Below are 13686 nucleotides of genomic sequence, written 5' to 3' on the forward strand. Positions count from 1 at the left end.
TGAAAACTCTATCTGTCAGGGCCTTTTTCACCTCTTGTATATGTAATAGGATGCTTTGTATATGATTTTTATGTTCAATGCACAAACCTATTTATTGTACAACATTGTGAAATATGTTGGTGCTTTATAAATACTTGTTATTATTATTATTATTATTAATAATAATAATAATAACAACAACAATAATGCCAGAGGGACTGTTGTAAGATACCATAGACAGTCATTACTTAGTGGGGTGGTGGTTTGGACCTTTGGGTACTTGACATGTACACATTTTAAATCCTACTCCAGGTCTGGAATAATCTACAATCTCTGTAAAGTGCTGTGGAATTTGTTAGTGCTTTATAAAGGAACATAATAGCAATAACCTGCATCTGCAGACTTACTGCAATCCATAGGGGCATTATGTTATAGAAAGCAAGAGTCAGCCTTCTTTTACTGTACTCTTTCCCTTGTTTTATAAGCATTGCAGTTTCTTGGGAATGGATGGCATTGGCAGGCAGTGGTTTCAGTGGTTTCAGACATTTTAATTGCCACTGTTTTCTGTGAGAAGGTTACAGTGATGTTTTGCCTTTGGAGACTAAAGATGCGGGATAGTAAGAGAAATAAAAAAGATATAGTGAGTATGTTAGAGCCACTGCCATGACATTTTTACATTTTTAGTAACACCCACTAAGTAATATGAAACAATAAAGCCCAATAAAATGATACCACAGTGACAAACTTGTGTTCGTATGTATTTGAAATCAATAAAAGTCAACTCATTTGGAAACAGAACTCTTAAATTACTGTTACTCAAATCTGTTGCAAGTTTTGTCTAAACTTTTCATTGGTTTGCTGCTCTAGGCTTCTTTGAAGAATTCCATTGCAGTAGCAGACAGCACTACAGCTGCGGCCATTGTGTCCCTGACTGACCGATTTCTGTATTGGGCAGATGCTTCCATCAGACTTCTGCAGGTTGCCAAGGCTTTGCGCAAGGTGTGACCCATCACACCAATAGCGCCCCAGGTTGTAATATGTCAAGCTCACATCTCACCAAATTCAGGTGACGCAACTTTTTTTTAGATGATCTATCTATGTTTTAGTAGCTTAGTCCTAATTAGAAACTACTTGACTCTAGAGACTCTAGACACTTTCTGCTATTATATGGATGACATTCCTCTGAACCTAGTGGCATCTTTTTTAATCAAGATGCAACCTCACTTCCCTCTCACAAAGGAGCTAGGATAAAGGGTTTCTGAGCCAAAAGAGGTAGAAAGATTTGTGAAAGGGCGTGGAAAATACTAATTGGAGCTTTTGTTCACTAACAAATATTCCCTGCTGGTTTCAGACTGGGGTATCTGAATTGCTTTGCTTCTGATCAAGAGCTTCTGAAACACAGTACACAATGCAGGCATTTTCTCGGAACCATCTCTGTCTTCTGTTTCCAGTAGGCCCACTTGACTAAGTAAACAATGACATAAACCAAGTCATAAGTGATAATTGATATATGTTTGTATGTATATCTATAAAAAATATCTTCAAATTTTTTTTTATTTTTCTTGCACCTAGGCAGGTGTTTTTTACATTATTTGGAGCACAGTGATATATATATATATATATATATATATATATATATATATATAAATCCAAAAAGTTTAGACGCACACTGGGTACGTTTCTAAGGTTAAAAAGTCCAAACATGTATTATTTTACATATTTAAAATTAGGTTGACGTTTCAGTTTGTTCCTAAGACCTTTCTCAAGACCATGGTACCCAGTGTGCATCTATACTTTTTGGATTTTTCTATCTAGAGACACTGCTGCACAGCAAGTCCCAAGTGCACACCAGTATTTTTTTGGGCTAAAAGAGATCATAAGATCACATTGAAGTCCAAAAGTTGAAGCACTCAGAATTCAGGTAAATGTTAGCAGATATGGGAATTCATATATATTATATTATTATTATTTAATTTCTATATAGTAGAACAGTGACACACTCAGGGACGTCATTATACAGTGGAAAAAAATCAGTGTAGATAATCTAATTTATTTATTCATTCATTTTTTTATTATAAAATTATCTAATATAAATGTAAATTTTTTCACTTTATTATGACATGTCTGATTTTTTTTATCTATATACAGTACATACACAAACACACACACATTTATACAGTACATACATGTGTATTGTAAACACTCACAAGCATAGTATCCACTATTATTTCACAGATACCCAGCAGTGGCCTAACTAGAGTGCACTGGGTGAATGCAAACAAACCTTCAGAGGGGTCCAGCGCACTCCGATCACCATCCTCCCGGCCATACCCCACCCTTTGTCCCCTTCTTCGCTGGTAAGAGCGTGGCTGGAGAGGAGGGGGTTTTCTTATTAGCTATAGAGGAAGCAGACCCCACAGTCCAGCCCCCCCTGTTCCCTGAGCCTCCTTGCGACTGCGGGGTCTGCTTATTTTAAATAAAAATAATTCAAAATGCTCATTGTACAGAACATTTGTACTAGACTTTTCTTGCACAGTACAAACAATAAAATGTTCAGATTGTGTTATTAAATAAATACAGTGTGTGTATATGTATATATGCTACACTATATTATAGTATCTGCCATCTGCCATTGCCTTAATGGTTTACCAGGAGAACTGTGACAGCCAAAACACCCATCTCCTCTAGTGGCCACTCCCTATTCTAAACCATTGAACAGTTTCCATATGGCATATTTGCATTAACCACATATAACACAGGATCATAAATGTCAGCATTGTCTCCAAAGCACAATATATATTAAGCAGTCTCATAAACAGTGATGGAACTACAGGAAATTGTAATTTTTTTTTTTTTTGTATCTTTTATATGTGACAGGTAACCATATATAAAAGCATCCTAAAATTCTTGCCTTGCAGAGGCATAGATACATTTCATGAGCATATTCAAACGCTATCATTAAAATGAAGGAAAATATAGAGCACAGGGCCATGTTCATAAGATTATAGGCCTTTTATATTGAGGGTGCCATTCCCCATTGGTTGTGCCTGTCAGGGGCCGGAGGCGCAGTTCGTAGTCTGGTCCAAGGAGGAAGCAATAACGGAAGAACACAGTTTGTGGTACAGAAGGATAGGACAGAAGGATCATCAGTTCAGACAAAGGTCGGTTCAGGCGGCAAGCTTTCGTGGTCAGAATTCAGGCTAGGGTCAAGGATCAGGAATTCACACAACACACCAAGGAACTCTAAGTAGAAGAACCTATAATCAGGCACTGAATGGATCTTCTGGCATCCTTAAATAGGCAGATCTTCACTCCAAAAACGTGATGACGTCATACGTCATGCGCCGACGCCACATGTTCTGACGCCAGCATCATTATGATGCATCTGAATAGACGCACCAGTGGCAACACGCTGTTCGGAACGTCATGCTAGCGTCTGACGACCGCGTGGCCTCCCCTGGGCGCCGCCATCTTGGATGTGACGCCGACCTGCCGGAGGGAGAGTGCGGACAGTGTTCCTCACAGTGCCCCAGTGTGTAACTCCTTTCTCCCCTGCATTGTAGCTTAAAGAGTTGCACCTCACTCAGATCTTAGATTTATTTCTAACTTTTAGGTGTTTGTTCAGATTGCTATGAACAGCATCACTGTTGATATATAGCTCCAGTGTTGGTATACAACATAATGCTCTCATTTTAAACAAATTTCAAGGGAGCGTACCTGCAATAGTATGTGCTCATAACTCTTGTATTACATCTATAGTGGATTTCATAGACCTATTCTGTTCTGCCTCCCATCTAGCCGTGTATGGTCGGAATACATTTGTATTTTCAGCAGAGAAACCATTATATTATGGTGTGATTAAATGTCTTTTGGAGTTCGTTTTGTCACATAGTAATTCAATAAAGTGAAGTACTCTCATAAGAAAATGCCCAAATAACATAGTGTTGTATCTGGAAAAAAATTTAGAGTTTAGTTTACCGTAAATTTCTTCTTTATGTCTTCAAAGGGGAGAATTGCTTGTAACAGGGGATAGTAAACACACATATACTGTATGTGTATTTATACACAGGAACATAAATATTTATACAAATTTATATATAATTATTAGGGATGCACCGAATCCATGATTTGGTTCGGGATTTGGCCATTTTCAGCAGGATTCAGAATCGGCCGAATCCTTCTGCCATGCCGAACCGAATCCAGATCCTAATTTGCATATGCAAATTAGTGGCAGGGAGGGAAATTGCGTGACTTTTTCTCACAAAACAAGGAAGTAAAACATTTTTCCCCTTCCCACCCCTAATTTGTATATGCAAATTAGGATTCAGATTCGGTTTGGTATTCAGCCAAATCTTTCTCAAAGGATTCGGGGGTTCGGCGAAATCCATCTGTCTATAGGTTCTTGACAATACATAGAAGAAAGTGATCAAATTCTTGTTTAGTCTGTGTGCATTCAGATCCGAGGGCAAAACTTGCCGAAAGTAGGTAAGTTATCTTTTCTACTCAACTACAGTATAATTGTATATTTACAAATAGTCATATAACAGTTTTATAGTTACTGAGAATAGTAGATTGTATTCCTTAAATGATTTTTCTTTGAAGCAGTTATTACTTAGCAGTGTTTTATAAATGGGCAACATGCAATGTTTTTCCCACAGTCCAACTTGCTTCCACAAAGCAGTAATGTTCCATCACTATTAAGAAGAAATTGAAAGCTACCATGAAAGGGACATGCATGAACACAGTGCAAACCTCCCCTTCATCACTTGCCGTCATTTAAAGCTATTTTATGTTAAAGAGTTATGTGCAGACTGCAGAGCTTTCTTGAACAATACCCCTGGATGTACTGAATACAGGATTCAGTTGAGAATTGACCACAATTTGGCCTTTTTTAGCAGGATTCAGATTCAGCCAAATCCAACTGCCTGGCTGAACCCAATCAGAATCCTTAAAATCACGAACAGAAACAAGGACATTTTCTAACTATGCACTCCACACGTGGTTCTTGGTTTTAATTTGCATATGCAAATTAGGCTTTGGCTTACGTTCAGGATTCGGCCAAATCTTTTATCTTTGGTGCATCCCTATCAGAAACTAAAAAAAGAAATAAACAGACAATGCCCTGTTTGTGTTTATCCTTTTACCATACTCTTTATTCTAATTATTAAGTGAATATTTATGATTTCACTAATTTCTGAGTCTGCGCTTTGGTGTGGGTAATTTAATTTTCAACAACTGTTTTTGAATAAAGCAATATTTGCTCTGTTTCAACCGAGGAGAAATCCCTTTAAACAAATCCTCCAAAAGCTAAAACTTACACTTGCAGCCTCATTGTGATTTAAACAAAACCTTTGTACTTGCTGCATTTTCAGGCTTGTGGTATGAAGCAGCTGAGTTGATCTGGGCATCCATTGTTGGCGTCTCTGAGCTGCCCGTCCCAGACAAAAAGGTATAATTTAATTTTCTTTTTTATTTTCCTTGAAAAGAGATTTGCTGTGACTGATGTTGATGAATGGAGAGGCAGTGTGTTTAGACTTGCTCTTGAGATAAACATCAGAAGGTGGGAGAAGTTTGCTGTGTTTCCTCCACCTCTATAATCTGTGCTAGTTTTACAGTAGGGCACAAAAGCAAATGATTTAATGACAGAGCAGTCACTGGGGCAATCATATGGATCTTAACACCCCGCTCATAGTGAGATGCAGTGAGCCTTAAGAGGAAGTTTTAGCTTGAAGTTTAACGAGGTGCACTGATTACTGTTTTAAGTAATTGATCAATTATTATAGTCTGGAAAAGATGCTTTGGATGCACAAGGAAGTCTTTCTTTTTAAACCTTTCCTTCAGATTAGGGACAAAAAGCCCTTCCCTTTAAGCTAATATGTGTGTCAATGTATGTGTTCAAAGAAAAGACTTTGACCACCATTTTTACCCCAACCAATCAGAAGTAATCTGGGTCAGATAAATTACCCTAGCATTGCTTCTGATAAATTCTGTAGAACCATACCTGGACATGGACATATCAACATATACATTTTAGTAATCTTTGTAATCTTTGTAGCACAGTCATTTTTGGCCTCTAGCACTTACTATTATAGTAGTGAAAAGCACAATATCATTCCTAGTGCAAATCATACTTTTATACCATACACCAGTGCAGGTGCAACTCAAAGTCTGTTTGGGAAACTGCACACAATTTGCGTAACCATTGTGCATTGCACTATAAACAAGGTTAGTGTGACATTCTATAACAAACAAGGGAAAGTTGTGGTCACCTAATTTTTAAAACCATTAAGCGGGGGTGCAATGAGGTTGTAGCCACAAAATTCATACATACAAATACAAGAGTCCTCTGCACTTGACCCATTTTCAATATATTTAGGATATAGGATATGTAGGACACTTAGACTACTAAAACATGCCTTACCCAGGGATTGCTTGTCTTTATATTGCAATATATTTAAGATGGCCAACTACGTCAAAGTCATCCCTGGTATGACCTGTCCTACACTCCCCTTTCATCTGATTCATCGAGAATTTTATTACTTCATTATACATTTTACACAGAGACTAAGTTTTACCTGCAACTTACTTGCTGCTTTCAAAGTAAAACTCCCACACTTGGTTGCCCTTTCTATAGCTTGGAAGGGTGGGAGCTTCAACATGGAGCTGGCAACTGCTCCTGTATAAACTATAACAAACAAGGGAGTTTGGAACTTTTAACCTTGAAAGCAGAGAGATCCTGATAGGTTTCCCTGTCCCCTGCCTTCCCTATGCTTCCTGGCTGTGCCATACTCTACCTGTCCTATGCTCCCTGTGTGTGCCATACTCTGTCTGTCCTATGTTCCCTGTGTGTGCCATACTCTGCATACAAAGCAAGCTCTCTTATTAGATGATGCAAAATATGAGAAGTCCATTGGAGGTGTAGAACATGACTGGCTCATAGAAAGACTGAAGGACACAGGGGTATACAGCTTTACTTATCTGAACCAAGCACATGATGAGTAATGGTTGTCTAGGATAGACATCTTTTTCTAAGACAACAGGGCAAAATCTATGCAACAATAGTTTCAGTAGTATACATTATCAATTATATGATATTGAATTTCTTTGCTTCAAACACACAATTTGATGAACAGATGAAGTCAGTGATTGAAACAATGATACTCTATGGCAACTGATGGAATTGGATGCCAATCCATTGGTCACTTATTAGGGCTCATTTACATTTGTGGTTGCACACAATTACGGCCCCTTGTACTTTCACATTTTGGCCTCAAGGGTCAATGTGCCCTGAAAGTCTGTTATGCCCATTCATGCCAGTTGATGCTGTAGAACTCTAGAGCTACTGCCATTTCTAAGTTGACAGCATCTCTAAGGTTTCCTCTGTTGTCAGCACCCTAAAGAATCAGGTGCAAGGGATTATTTTGATGCTGAGCACCAGAAATGATGCCATATACCATCTCCACTTGCAGCTTGTTGGCGTCAAAAACGAAGTGCAATCGTGTGCATTCGATTCTATTGCATCAAGCACAAGTCCTACCTGGTGTCTGAAATTAAACTAAATAGAATTATGGGTAAAATGCAGCATTCCAAATAAAGCAACATGGCAAATTGCATCCAAAATTTCAGTTTGCACACAACACTTGGGTATATAAATTACTCTTCATCTTTATCATCAAGTTTATCATTTAAGTTGCTTAAATGATAATTCTACCGGAGTGTTTACAGCAGGGTGCAAAGTGCAAAAAACATTCAGTGCCATCCATGTTTTTTTAAGGGAAAGCAGCTTTTGCCCCGTTAGGTAAATTTCTTGGAGTAGCAATAGTGACGGGCGGTGCTTTTTGAGATAGTCAAATAGTAGGGCCCTTTTGAATTTGGAGTTTAATCCCCTAACATTCCAGGAGATAAGTGAAACACTCTGTATTTTGGGGATATTGGTACTGTTTAATAGGAATAGGCTCACTCTGGGGATCCACCCACTGAGCATCTACAGATGTCACCTTGGAAATCCTGAAGACTGGTATTGAATCAAACAGCAAGTTAACATGCTTATACAATTGATTATATGCAAATTTGTTTATCATTGGGCCTGTCATCTCAATAATTAGAATATAGTATGCCAAATCCTGTTGCTATTATTGATCAGTCTATTGTCCAGTTCCTTTTATGGGACATCATGTTTGCTTTAGTAGTTAGCTGTAGCATCAAATAGGTTCTAATTCATCTGTGCTTTGCCAAAGACTTCATATGTCTGCATTTTTAACAGGCAACAGCTGCTGATGGCTCATTCTTCAGAAAAGACAAATTTCACACTTCTTCGAACCCCTGGGTAGAAAACCATTACAAGCACTCTCCAGGTTTAACTGAATTCATTATTCAGGAAAAACTATTTTAGCATTTACTCCAAGAAACACATAATTAAAATATTTGCATTTTTTATTGTGGCCTTGCCTTATTCCACTCTTCATGAAAAATTAAACTCTTTCATCATTATTTATTATTATAATTTTAATAATGAATGATCATTTTGCCTGCTTTTTTTCTTGTCATCTTTGAACCTGTTACTGACTTACTGATGTGATATGGTTATCCCCAAGCACATCCTTTTAAGAAAGGAGCACCAGGGGACACAAGGTGCAAGGATGCTCAGTACATAAGTGATGCTGACTAAGGCCTAATATAATACTGATGTGCACAAAGCAAGATCACTGTTATATATGGAATCATGCACTAATTTGGTGGCTTGTAATATATCTTGGGCAGTTCTAAGGGAGTATCCACCTGCATAAATAAAGGAATAGACTACTTCTTCAGTAGTCAGCATACAGAATGCAATGAAATATACCACAGTCTCTGTCTAAGAAGGCCTGACCTGATAGAGCTGAAGAAATCACTGAAAAGATCTCATTACAAGAAGTGACGCTGGGAAATAGTTGATGTGGACGCGATTCCTGTTTGTATTACAGCATTACTAAGTAATGAGGATGGTGATTTTTTTTTATTATATAGATTTTTTGTTTTTACTCATATTGTTTGTTTTATCCCTTACATATACCTTTAGTACACAGACTATATACCAGTGGCTTAATCTCATGCCATAAGCATAAACTGCAGATTTAGCCAGATATAAATCAGAGCAAGGAATGAATCTGATTTGTAGTTTTCTCCAGCAGCTTATTAATGACATATGGGCCCTAGGCTACATCCACACAGGGCCTCCTTCTAGGCTACTGCTACTACTACTTTATGCACGTCAGTTCTTTATGCAATCAGACGTTGGGATGTCAGGAGCACCAGTTGTGTGAAGTGGTCTGGACTGGCGGCCTCACGAGGGCTGTTGACCACCAGGTTTTTTCCCTAGTGTCCCACAGGCCTAGTCGGACACTGTTTCTTCAGGCAGGTGTGCACAACCGGACCCAGCAGTGCTGCTGCTAGCCCCATGAATACAACGTTGTCTGCATTAATAGTGAGCAGGCCTGGGAGGCATGCTTCTCCCCCTTCACATCCCCCAACTTGTTCCTTATTCAGATGTGCAAGTTAGGTAATGTCAGAGGATGCCACAAGTTGTAGAGCACAGTCAGCCCCAGAGAAGATGTGCTGTAAGTAAGCACTAAGGGACATGCTCTTTGTCATGGTGATGTTAAGCTTGTGTGAGGCTGTTGCTGGTCAGTAAAAAAAACATTTTTTAACCAATAGTTCTTCTGACATTGCTTCCAGGGACACTTTGGAACTTGCCAGTAAGTGTTCCAACAGAACATACCCAGTAAGGGTGTCTGGGTACCTTTGCCCATAAATTGTGTACTGTATTTAAAACCTGTTGATGTCGTAGAGAGGCTGAAAACAGACCTGGACTGGAATTCAAAATAGGACCTGGCATTTCAATTACACAGATGCCCAAACCCCCACCAGCCCACTAAAGTGACTGTCTATGGCATCTTACTGTAGCCCCTCTGGCATTTGCCAGAACTCACAGATTTTCAATCCTGGCTGAAACCCTAAAAAATACAGAAAACCCTTTTCAACTCATGAGCTACAATCAATTGTAAAACACAAGCATTTAAAAGTTCCTGGGGGTGCCAAATAAGGCTGCGATTGGCTATTTATTTGGCAGTGCACCTGGTGTTTATTCAACCAAACCTTGCCTCCAATCCAGGAATTCAAAAATAAGCACCTGCTTTAAACCCACTGGGAACAACATCCAAGGGATTGGTGAGCAACATGTTGCTCCTGGGCCACTGGTTGGAGATCACTGGTTTAAAGGACCAGTAACATTAAACAAATTTTAAAAAAAATTTGTTAGTATACATAGAAAAAATAACCACCAAGACAAATTAAACTTAAAAATCCGCTCCTCTTCAGAAAAGGCGGCACGACGATGATCCATCATGAGGCGCTCGATTTCTCCACCATGGCTATTTCCTATATGGAAGGCAGGGAGGAGAAATAGAGCGCCGCACGATGGATCGCCCGATCGCTTTCTGAAGAGGAGTGCAAGCGGAGCTTCGCTAAGTTATTTCTTAATAAAGACTTAGCGATTTTAAAGTTATATTTGTCTTGGTGTTTTTTTTTCGATGTATACTAACAATTTTTTAAAAAAATTTTTTTAATGTTGCTGGTCCTTTAACAATTAAAGATCTGATGTGCTAAAGAGCAGCCCAAACTGAACTGTACTAAGTAAAGTATTAGTAAAGCCCTAATAAAGCCCTCGCATTGTTTTAAGAAGGAAGAAGCATGGCTTATAAAATTAGATTAAAATCGTTATAGCTATGTTTCAAATGGCATACCTGTGATCCTTAAGGAATTATCATTTTAGAGATTAAACTAATGAGAAAGGAATTTGTGATGATAAACTCTCTATGCTAATTCCACCTGTAATTCTTCACCTTGTGATCATTTACTAGCTGTGCAAGCAAAGTACCCAACCAATCGGCTTGTGGGACAATTTTGTGATAACACATAAAAACTATGAAATGTGTGTAATATACAGTATAAAGGCAAGATAAAAAAAAAATCAAAGAGTTTATGCTTCATTCTGTCCCATAAAATAACAACATACAGTGAACAATGACAAATCAATTCGTTCAGAGATCTTTAACCTAGTAATGCTGCAGATATACTGAGAGGTTTAATCTAGGTAAACTATTCACCAAAAATATTATTTTTAAGTTAATAAAAAAAAGCCCTATTTGGTTTATTGTCTGCAAGGGACAAATTAACTATGAACTGCAGTACCCAGGTTTTTGAGATAACTTAAATGACTTTGTCTTCACATTATTGCCAAAGTCATAAATGCCATCATTCCAAAGAAGAAGGGAGCAATGGGGTATTAAAGCCTAAATCCAGAACACAATCAATATATGCTTTACTGGTTTTAGGATGATGGCCATGAAAAGCTTCTTCACAACAAGAGAGGTCATTTGGAGTGTGAGGAACACAAAATATTTTGAAAAGGTTGACCTTAGTTATAAGCAAAACATGTGTAGTGGAGGCTGAATGTTGGTAGGGAAAGAAGAAATGCAAACAGGACAGGAGTTGGACAACAAATAGCCCAAGGTGATACAGTAAGGCAGGGAACCTCACATGGAGAAAAATGGGCATAAATGGCCAAACCTATGACACCCCCCCCCCATTATGGTTATAGAGCAACTGCCAGCACTTTGTATTTTGTGGCAGCCTACAGCTGCATTTTATGTATATATATATATATATATATATATATATATATATATATATATATATATATATATATATATATATATATATATATATATATATATACACGTACATATATATATATTAGCTGATAATGTCATGATTTCCTATGCTAAGTTAGTGACGGTACGTTGTATTGCCAACATATTTCTACTGTTAAGGCTGAGGATAATACAAACAAGTCAGGAGACACTAAGAAAACTGTGACACAATGAAACAAAAAGAGATAAATAAAAGCATTTCATGGGTAATGGCACAGAAAACCAGAGGCCGTATAAGCATTCAGTCTAAAAAAAAGAAGGGTGGTGGCTAATGCTTAATGATGCTGATGAAGGACTTGTATTTTGTAAAGTGTAAAGTGTTTAATGAACATAGCTGCTTCCATAGAATAGTAAAGAGCTGGAAATTGGAACAGAACTGTGGAGCAACCAGGATCAGTTGTGTCTTTAGGGTGGAGTAATCCAGGGGGTCCCAGAGACCACCAGTTTTAGCACAGCAAGACTGCAACAGTAATAATTTCTATGGGTTTTATTTAGGGAATATTGTACCTCTGCTGTAAAATATACGAAAAATATAAGTCACTGAGAAGTTCCATGTCGTATACAATATCACTAAAATTAAAGTAAATTTGCAGTTATTATCCAAACATTATACATGTCTGGATTTGTGGGAAAGGCCACCAAGGCCCAGGCCTAGGGGGGCAGGATTTTAGGGGGCCGCATGCTGCCCAACCACACCCACATTGGTTCAGAAACACTGGGGATGTGCAAGAGATACAATTGTTTTTTAAATTTTCCATGCACCAATCCCCATTGCTCTGGTGCCAATGATGAAAATTTGCTTGAATAAAGGGGAGGGCAGCGACGAACGGCATTGGGCCTAGGGGTGCCCGATATGTAAATCTGGCCCTGACCTTATACACAATATAAAATGCTAAATATCAAACATACAAAAAATATACATAGGGTTCAGTTGACCTCAGAATATAACCTTCCATGCTGGCATTGCTCATGTTTTGGTGTGAGGATCCCTGGTCCGGTTTTGCACTACCTACCTTTTAATTCATAGCATTGATTGAATTAAAGTGTAAGGCTGAATTTATCAGGGCCATTTTACTTTATTATATGTGAACAATAATGAAGGCTAACCGTTGAAAAGACCTAATATTCTGGGAAACTTTATTATTTCCATCAACATTTGTAATAGGCTTGCTCCTAAAAAAACAAAAAGGCAATTTCAGAAACAACTTTATATGAATAAGTGCCTCAATTCATCACTTTAAATTTACAACATGCCTGAAAATAATATCTGCATGTATGTACATGTTTATCATAATAATAAGATGTAGTTAATGAGTTGAGAGTAGCAGTTATGGCAGGGATTAAGTCCAAACAGTGCGACTGTTGATAGAGGCTCCAGGATTCAATCCTTCTAGAGACTAAGCCATCATGTTAATAAGGGTTAATTTGTAAACAGCATCAACCTCCTCCACCTGCTCATTATCACCCCTCCCTTGGCCTCAGCTTCACTACTCAATGGCACAGATGCCAGCTGACTGGGACCAGGCAACCATTAACTGCAAATCCACTGATTTCTCTAATAAAAGCCAACTTGGGACAGCTATAGGTTGCTCCAAGCAGTAATTCATTTTTTAACTCACCAAGCTGAAGGCATCAGGCCATCCCCTTGCCATTGTTATCAAACAGGAAAAGAATAACCGATTGCTGACTAGGACGTTGGAGTTGATTAGGCAATTGTCCAATCAGCGCTATATACGGCCGCATGCTTATCTTCTGACTTACATTCAGACTTCCCAACAATAAGTGATGCGCTACAGAGGAAAAGAATAACTGAGAGCCTGAACTCAAACAATTGAACCCTGTGCTGCAGAACACATTGTTACTTTCCATACACAATCTATACACACATATCCATAAGGAATATTCACTTACAAATAAATTGTTACTGTCATATAGATGCAGATATCTGTCCAAGCAT

The sequence above is a fragment of the Xenopus laevis genome, chromosome 1S, assembly GCF_017654675.1.
Source record: "Xenopus laevis strain J_2021 chromosome 1S, Xenopus_laevis_v10.1, whole genome shotgun sequence".
NCBI lineage: Eukaryota > Metazoa > Chordata > Amphibia > Anura > Pipidae > Xenopus > Xenopus laevis.